The sequence below is a fragment of the Crinia signifera genome, chromosome 6 (assembly GCF_055691185.1).
Source record: "Crinia signifera chromosome 6, ASM5569118v1, whole genome shotgun sequence".
In the NCBI taxonomy this organism is placed as follows: domain Eukaryota; kingdom Metazoa; phylum Chordata; class Amphibia; order Anura; family Myobatrachidae; genus Crinia; species Crinia signifera.
The window spans coordinates 180,794,845-180,804,875 of record NC_139222.1 but is presented as its reverse complement, the minus strand read 5'-3'; positions in this window follow the sequence as shown (position 1 = coordinate 180,804,875).

Below are 10,031 nucleotides of genomic sequence, written 5' to 3'. Positions count from 1 at the left end.
AGGGCGTGGAGTGAGAATAGAATAGTGTGGCGAGCGCAGCGAGCCCGAAGCGTGGCGAGCGCAGCGTGCCCCGCGAGGGGACGCGGATACCTTCACAGTTATACGCGTCCCCTCGCGGGCTTCCCAGGTGTCCATGGCGACGCGGACACCTGGGAAGCCCGCGAAGGGACTCGTTTACCTGTGAAGGTATCCGCGTCCCCTCGCGGGGCTCGCTGCGCTCGCCACGCTTCGGGCTCGGTGGCTCGCTGCGCTCGCCACACTATTCTATTCTCACTCCACGCCCTAGTGGATAGTAGGGCATGAAAAGGTCGGAGGACGCGTACCGCCGCCCCTCGCGGGCTCGCTGCGCTCGCCACGCTTCGGGTTCACGTTGATGGCGGGGTGGCGTCAACTACTTTTGGGGGGACATTCCACTGCTCTGTGGGTTTTTTTGGGGTTTCTGGCCCATTTACCATTCTTCCCTATGCTGATTTGGGTAAATTGATCCATTTAACATTGTTTCCTATGGGAAATCGAATCGGATCGCATCGCATCGCATCGTTCAATATTGTGTATGTGTACGATGCGATGCGATCAGATTTCTCTACGGAGAATAGCATGGTGCGCAATTAACTTAGTGGGCGCCCAGATAGGAAACAAGTACCCATAGTTACTAAAGGGGTTGAGTATGAATTCCTAACCGACTTAATCCTGATGCTCAGAATGCCAACGGATCCCAGTATTTTAACCCTAAAGGACATAGAAATGTGGCGCTTTTCAGGGCCATTTCTAAGCGATCTGATTAGATTGCTTAGCAATTAAGCATGGATTGCTCTGTGTATATACCCCAGACGATGGCGATACGCAGTCCCGCATGTCGTGATCGCCTGACTAGATCTTGACTGCATGCAGTCAAAATCTAGTCACATTGCCTGTGTTCTCAGCAGAGAACACTGGTCTGAACAGATCACTCAGCACACATAGCTGGTGCATCGCATGTGTGTGTCAGTAATGTGAGCTGAGCGATCTCTGCTTAAGCATATCGCTCAGCACGGAGCTCCCATGTGTATGGGGATGAACAATCCCCTTCTCTTAGCCTAGCCCTCCTCCAAGTGCCTAACCCAAACCCTAATACGCTCATTGGACATTAGTTGACATTGAAAAAACTGTGGGAATTTATGAGGATCCCAGCATTCCCTATGCTCACAAAGTGACCAATTATTGGCAGCTTTAAAGGAAGGATTGGTACTTATGTATTATCTGGGCTCCCATGTTAAATGCACCCCATTTTTTCATACCCCTACTATCCAACTACGCATGGAGTTGATTTTATATAGTGTGGCGAGCGCAGCTAGACACCGTGCCCGAAGCGTGGCGAGCGGACGCGGTCTCATAAGAAAAACGGGAGCCCAGATATTACATAAGTACCGAAGGATTTATATGAGCAATAGTAATAAAGAAAGTTCTGATTTTGTGAGCATTACTATTGCCCTATTAAATCCAGCACTTAAAGCCACAGAGAATTGGCTGTTTTGGAAAACAGATCTTTACTATATATATCTTTATTCTTAGAATAAGAAAATACATTATAGTGAACTGAATGAAGCAAAAATAGAAGGCACGTGGGCCGATTCTTTTGTTCATTGCAGAAACCTGTCACCAGTTGGCACATGCACTTATTATCCATAGATGGAAAGTGTATTTATGTCAATATTCTACTCTGTAAAATAATTGATATTATTATGGTGAATATCTAGTGTAAATTATTATTGCATTCATTTTGTGGATAACTATCATCAAATGAGCGTGTTACAATTTGGTTAGAGACAGCCGGCAGCCGTGATCCTGGCCCATTTGCGGTCAGATCGACCGCATAACAACAGACGGGATTCAATGTCCCCCCTGCCGATGGGCGCAAAGGGGGCGTGGCCGCAAAAAACGCTGTGGATTGTCGATCTGCGGCCCAGATGACAACAATCCAGGGCCGTTATCGGCAGGACGGGCCCGACAGCTTCTTAAGTCAGGGCCGTTCTGCCGTGATCCCGCATCAATGCTGTCGTTAATGATAGCATTGAATAGGGAGCCGCTGCTATTTCCCACGTCGGAAATAGCGTTGGCACATTGCATACCCCCCTAACTGTAGTGCTGATGCAACACAATTCAATTAAAGGTGTACAGGACGTTATATGGTAAACCTACAGTGCTCTTTAAAAAAAAAAAAAACCTGTCGGTCATGTACTGTATGTAACTTCAGTTGTTAACAAGGGCAGCAATCCATACCAGGATGTTCCCAGACAACTCTATGGTACTTTCTTGTCACTGGTGACATTGGGATCATACAGTATAGCGCATGTTCTTCTATAATCAGAAGCACACAGCTTATTACATAAGTATAGAGCGTGTTGTTCAACGTATTTTGCTAAATTATTCTACATATCAAAAATACTGTAATGCTTCTTGTGTAAATGATATGTTAAGGCAGCACATTTTTTTTTAAATCCCTCTAGAAACACTATAACAAATGCATGTTTTTTTTTTTTAAACATTCAAAAATGAAAAAACAGGTGCAAGGAGTGGTGAGCTCAGCCTCTTGTCCGGGAGTGGTTGTTGCTATTGTGGGCAACACTACTACTTTGCCTGTGACTATTCTCTGGATTGTGTCCTGCCTGGACATTTCACTTGGACCTGACCATACTGTAATTTGCCCCAACATATATCGAAGGTTTTTTATACCTGTAGATATGAGAGCAAACACCAGGTCAGTTTAAACTATGTGCATGTCTGCATCTTATGGAGCAAATACGCTGGTTAACCTAGCACAGATGGAGCATGTCGGGTCTGCTCTCTGCTGCCTGGCATCTTAGAGCCTGGCATCTCAGTGCCCCGGCAGCAGAGCTCGGCATTGTGTGACTCCCCTGCCTCCCCCCAAACACCTTCTCCTTACATACTGTACATAACAGGCACAGAAGATCCAATATGTCCCAGGTCAGGCGCTGGAGAAGCCGGGGACAGAGTGATACACCAGGGTACGCGCTGGGCAAGGCATAAAGTGATCCGGCTGGGCAGCAGGGTCAGGTCGGCAGCGGCTCCCTGCAGTGCATGTGATATCAGCGGCGGGGTCCCTGGAGCGGATGGGAACTAGTATAGTTCCAAACCTCTGGGATGGGAACTAGTATAGTGGGGTGGCGTTGAGTATGGGGGGCCATTTAACATTGTAAGGACCCATCAGGGTGGTTGGAAACCCATCTGTTTATGCACTCTGCCTCTGCTTGACACCATTTGGACCCCACTCCACCTTCTGTCACACACTCAATTTGGGGAGACCCCAAAAAAACCTCCAGTGGGCGCGGACTCTACACCATCCATTCGGGGCCACTCAATAGAGAGGACTACATCCCCTTTACCACCACAAGCCCATCACTCCATTGCCCATTGGGGTTTACCACTGACTGAGCCTACAATAGGAGAGCTGACCGCCCCCCAACATTGGACGGCCCATAAATCCCTCAGGGTGTCACACCATGGGAGATCACCTCCAGTGACCACGGAAAATTTCAGCTTCCAAGTCACCCACTAGAGAGGACCTTACCCGGATACATTTGGTGTACAAGAAACTCAAAAGGCACATCATCACCTCCTGTAATTTTGGAGAAGAAATAATTGTGGACAAAACCCACCCCTACTCACTGCCACCAGCACTCATAACAACGTGCATGGAGTGGTAAATATAAACAGCATGCAGAGTGGTTTTTAATTCCATTCATTTTATCTTATGTGAAATTTCATGTATCCCGTATCCCCTTTTTATATTGTATACTCAGTTTGTTTTAATGTACATTCATTAAATAATTTGTAAGGATCATCCAATCTTTTAAACTTTGTTTTATCACAATCAATTAAGCGATGCCACGGAACCACGTGTTCCATACCCCCTTTTTTTCATTATATTCTTTATCGGGTTTAACTAGCCCATTAGTGCAGCTGCTACTACAATAAAAACAGCACATATTTTGCGCCCCTTGGAGGATACCCCCACACGGTACCCACCACACTCTTTTCTTCTGGTTGTACAATAAAAAATTGTATACCATCGAATCGCATTGCATGCATTGTATGCGGCTATATGGCATGTGATGCGATGCGATCGCATAAGATGAAAATATTGGGTGCCGTGCTAGGAAACAAGTACCCATGGTTTTGTCCATCTAAGAAGGAATTTGCCATAAAGAGTGAACCAGAATAACCCCCAGGGTTAGGGACAGGGTGCGAGGACAGGTTTGGTGGGTGACAGTGATTGTGTGGGTACAAGTCTGGTAGGGGACACTTAGTGTGCAGAGACAGGTCTGGTAGGGGACAGGGTGAGTATGTAAGGACTGGCTTGGTAGGGGACAGGATTAGGGACTTGTTTTCTAGTAGTTTTTATTGAGCACATGAATAGCAAACCTTTTATAATTTATGAATCCCATTCATCAAGCCCAAACCTAGTTTTCACTTGTGCCTCGAAAAACACTGACTGGTATTCAATTCCCTGGGCGGAAATAGCGGCCACCGGATATTCAATGCTGCCAGTTACGACAGCATTAAAGGCAGATTTTGACAAAACTTGTTAGAAACGGCTGCAGATTGACGAATTTATGGCTGATTTTGGACAATCCGGGACCGTTTTCGCCAGCACTTCCACTTTCCGACACTCACCAGCTGGAACATTGAATGTCGGTTGTCGTGTTTCTGTCGAGTGGAGCAAAAACTGCCAATCCCAGATTGAGATCCCCTATAGCAGTGGTCAGGGAACTCTGTCCTCATTACCCCACACAGTGGATGTTTTGCTGGTAACCCAGCAGGTGCACAGGTGTACTAATTACTCGCAGACACATTTTATAAGGTCCGCAGGTGGAGGTAATTATTTCACTTGTGATTCTGTGAGGAGACCTGCAAAACATACACTGCATGAGGTAATGAGGACAGAGTTCCCTGACCACTGCCCTGAAGGCTCCTTATGCCGAAGTCAGGTACAGTCCAGGATTTATAGGCTTCCTGATTTTTAAATAATGAAGGGCACTTGATCAGCAGCACCCACAGTAGGTACAAAAGAAGTACATGTGTATATTGTCATTCATTGCATCTACATTTTGGTTTAACCAAAAAAATATAGTGATATTTTTGTTCTCACTTGTAACTAATATTAAATGGAGCTCCAACCAAGCAGCTCCTGTCCTTTTCCAAACACATGACAGAAGCTGGTTGGTTGGAGCCCGGATTATCATTAGTAAGAATATCACTCATTGGCCCTGATTCTAGTTGGCTCGCTAAGCAGCAGCATTAGTTGCCTGCTTAGCGAGCCTTGTAACGCCACCCACCGGGCATGCAAAGGCCCGCTACCCAGCGAATGTATGCACTGCGAATAGATGATTTGCATAGATATCCATTCGCAGGCTATCATGTGGGCCCAAAATAATTTGATGGTTGCAGTCCTTGCGGCATTCTGCTCCAAGAACTGAGCCCCCCCCCCCCTGCATGTGCAATGGAGACTATGAAAGTCTCTGAAGGTGCTCGCATGCGCAGTGCTAAAACATCGATCCCCGGTGCAAACACTCCGCGGATTGAGTCTATCAGAGTGAGGGACTTTGTTCCATCTTCCTCAGGATCCCAAACGGTTCACATGTTCCAGCTTAAATGGCAGGTGTAGATTACTCACTGATGCATTTTAAAAGATCCACAGGTGGAGCCAAGTATTTACTTGTGATTCTTTGAGGAGACCTAGACAACATAAACGGTTGGGGGTCCTGATGACCAAGTTTTAGAACCTATGTTCTATGTTACTTGTCTGTAAAACAGATTTTAAAGTTTTTTTCTTTTTCATATAACTGTGTACCTGATTATACGATGGGCAAGGGCGTAACTACAATAGGTGCAGGGGGTGCAGCTGCTATGGGGCCCAGAGCTGAGAGGGGCCAGCTTCGCCTCTCAAAGTACCATGTGCTGTATACATGTTTCAGCATTAGGTGATAAATAGGGGCCCTTACAAACTTTTGCTATTGGGGCCCTATGTATCTAGTTACGCCACTATAGGTTCATCTTTTCACATTCAATTTGCACCTCTTGTTCTTGGTTATGACATACTGTATATGGGATTAATGACAGGACATACATTTTGAGCAGCAAAAAATCCCAACCCAACTATGAGGCAAATGCAAAAGCTTTCTGATTTTGTACATTTTTGACATGTGATTTAAAGCGGTGATTAAAAAAACAAACAACATTCTTCAGCTTTAAATCTGTCTGGAATCACAGAAATATGCTCCACTTTTGGAAAATTGTAATTACATTTAGCCCTTTATTGCTTTTTGCTTTGGTTATAATAAGTTACACGAACACGAATCATTTATACTGTTTTGTGGAAAGGATCTATTTTTCTTTGCATCTGATTTGACTACATAATCCAAAATGGAAATAAAAACTGAAGATGTTATTTTAAAACGTATGCATTAAGTGCAGGTACTTATGCCTTTCCCTCTCACGTTTTGCCCTTTGCTGTCTCATTTCCTTACTGTCAGGACTAGGAGCTCTGTTGTAAAATCAAATGTTTGGCCATGCTTAATTAATCAACGACAAGAACCAAATTCATTTGGATTATTTCTTACAAGGCATTCTCTGTCGGGAAAAGAGGCTGCACAGCAATTAGACAGAACCTGCAGAGAATGTCTGTCCCCAGATTCAGAACGTTTTCTACAGTATATGTGTGATGCAATTATCCTGTAGATCTGAAAGTGCACGTCTACGGTAAACATTTTATTTTTGGAGGGCTGAAGAAAAAAAAACTGCACCACACCTCTAAATAAAAAGTATGCCTACAAAGAATACTTCTAATTTTTTTCCATATAAATGATACATCGGCAGGGTGCTCTATTTTTTTTTACCAAAGGTATTGTTTCCCTACATAGATTTGGATGCCTAGGATACAAGAAAAACATACCACCCAACATGACCTTCTCCAGGAGGGACACAATGCTCTGTTCCTTGACTTCCCCCTTAATTAATGTGTGGAAATACCTTTTTTCCCCATTAACCTGTTTAAAGTGGTGATGGCAATCTTACATTAAGAATGAAGACCAAGAATTGAGCATTCTGTCGCTACGGAGAGTAGTGTTGGGAGGTACATTGTCGAACTAATGACCTGTCGAACTAACGACCTTTCAACCAAGAACCATGTCAACCTTTTCCCATGTCGACCTAGACCCATGTCAACCTAATGACTGTCGACCATCATGCTGTAGACCAAATGATCCCAACCCGTAAATGCTTGGGTGTGCAAGGTAATCAGTGAAGCTTACTAATTGTAGGTTCACTGAGTTATTGTTTACATCACCAAACATGCTGCAATTTCTTAACCTCTAGTCTAAACTATACTTCTGCCTCACTAGTAACCTGTGTAACTTAGACATACATTACATGCCTTGTGAATCAGCTGGAAATTCTCTCTCCTCCAATTCAGCAATTATAGTGCTCTGTCTCTTATTCAGCTGCCACTCCTTTTCCAATTGTTTTTATTTATTTATAAAAAAATAATCATTGTATTTTCACCCTGTTCACTTCACCTACACTATGACCAGACTATCAACACCCCCAACACTCCTTGTTTACCTAATCCATTATTCTGCCCCATGTTACACCTATGTCCTTCTCTCCTAGTCTCCTACATCTTCTACTCTCTCCTCTACTGTCTTCCATCCTCTCCCTTGTTACATCATGGTCTCTCACTGCTGCCCCTGCACAGGCCCTGTACCACACCTTTCAGCCCTACTGTCTCCCTCCTCCCACTGTCACCTCACCTCTTCATGATCAGTATCACACTGTACTCGGTCCAGGCCCAACTCCTGCTGTTTCCATTCCAAACTCAGTGGTCAGCACCATTACTACACCTGCTGTATCCCTGCCTTCCAAATCATCCTTGCCTGAGCGCTATAGCAACCCTGCCAGTCTCATCCACATCTGTCCTAAAAACTCATACCCCTTATCCTCTGCCCTATGGAATGCCAGATCGCTCTGTAACAAACTGGTTCCCACTCATGATCTCTTTATTTCCATCTCCTAGCCATTACTGAAACCTGGATCACCCCCTCTGACACTACTTCTCCTGCTGCCCTCTCTGCTGGGGGTCTTACATTCTCGTATACACCCCGACCAGATGGCCGCCATGGCAGTGGGGTTGGAGTCCTACTACCAACTAGTTACTCCTTCCAACTCTTACCCCCAGAACCATCTCTTTCATTCTCTACATTTGAAGTCCATGCTATACGCCTCTTCCAACCTGTTCATTTTCGACTTGCTGTCATTTATCACCCGCCTGGCGCTCCCTCAAAATTCCTCAACAACTTTGCTTGCTGGCTTCCACACTTCCTTTCTTCTGATATTCCTTCTATTATTTTAGGTGACTTCAACATTGCTATCCACATTCCCACAGAAACCTCTGCCTCAAAACTCCTTAACCTGACATTGCTTGTCGACAGCCATGACCCTGTCCTGATCTCTGTCTGCTCGACCGAGAAATCGCAGGCGGGGGTATGGCCCCGAGCTGCGGACGGGAAGAGGCAAGCTGCAGCCGAAAGCTCGTCACTTTTTGGCTGTTCTCGACAGAATGAGCCCGACTGCTTGTGAAGTCGGGCTCGTTCTGCCGAGCTCCCCTGTTCAATGCGGTCAAGGAAGACAGCATTGATAAAGGCCCAGCAGCCATCTCCCCTATCGTGAGATGGCCGCCGGTGATTGAATCCGCCCCTTAGTTTCGTTTTTGGCTGGACAGTCCTGTTTTGCTGGGACTGTGCCAACCGTGGGTCGCATTGTCCCCCTGGTGGGAAGACAAATTAAAGGACCTTCTCTCACTTGGTGCTTTGCAAATGTTAATACAGCATTTATACACCGGGTGGGAGGTACAGGGGCCATACCACCTGCTCACAGTTATTAGCATTCTTCCAAGCAGCAAAAACAGGGAGTGCCCTTGAGGGAAGTGCTGCAATCATGGGCTATGCCCCTAATTCCGGGTGAATGTCTTGGCACACAAATTTGTCCCTCTTCCAAATTTGTCCCTCTTTTGACACGTTATCAGGGCCGCCGACAGGGGGGTGCTGTGGGTACAGCTGTCCCGGGCCACGGCCTCTGGAGGGGCCCAGGCAGCTGCCCACAGCGACAGTAGCACGGTGCCACCCCCCACCCCCGGGGCCACACACCGCCTCCCCCACCCGGCAGCCTCCCAGCCAGGCACGCACAATACACAGTGCAGCCTGCAGAGCGCTGAGCCTAGGACACAGGGGCTCAGCGCTCTGCAGGCTGCACTGTGCACAAGTGCAGGAACAAGGGCGAAGCCGCAGCTACTGTAGGTAAGTAATGGTGTGGGTGCGCAGGGGGTGCCCAGACTGAAAATCAGTTTCGGGGGGGTCGGCCCGGACTGAAGGTCAGTCCCGGGTCCCAAGGATACTAGTGGCGGCCCTGCACGTTATGACATACCTCTGGGACATACTGTATGGTGTGTGTATATATATATACCTTACTTTTGGTAAAGTACCAAAATGGTCTAAAGACCCTCTGTTTGGCTTCTTGTTAACTATTTGTACTAGTCTTTGTGCTAGTGGAGTGTGAATGTTAGTGGTAATCTGTTAATATTCTAACTAAATGGATTACAGCGAGGTGTAGAGTTATAGCTGATATTCCAGTGCTTTTCAAAGAAACAGTCTCCAGCAGAATCCAGATATCATAATCTCACATAATTATTCTGTTTTATCATTCTAAAGAGATAGCTAGGAAACATCGGGTTTGTGAATTACTCTCTGCTGGGACTCTGCTACATCATTCCTTTGCTTCAGCTGCAGTACAGTATATGTAATGTCTGTTTGACAGTAATGAGTAATGCTTAAAAGAAAATGTATAAAGGGATCATACAACCTTATCAGGAGTATAAGGGTATTTACATGGAGAAAGGATTATTGATGATGTGCACAGACAGGATACAATCTTATAAACAGGACTGTGATCAGTCTCTGCCAGGACATTATACATAGTGG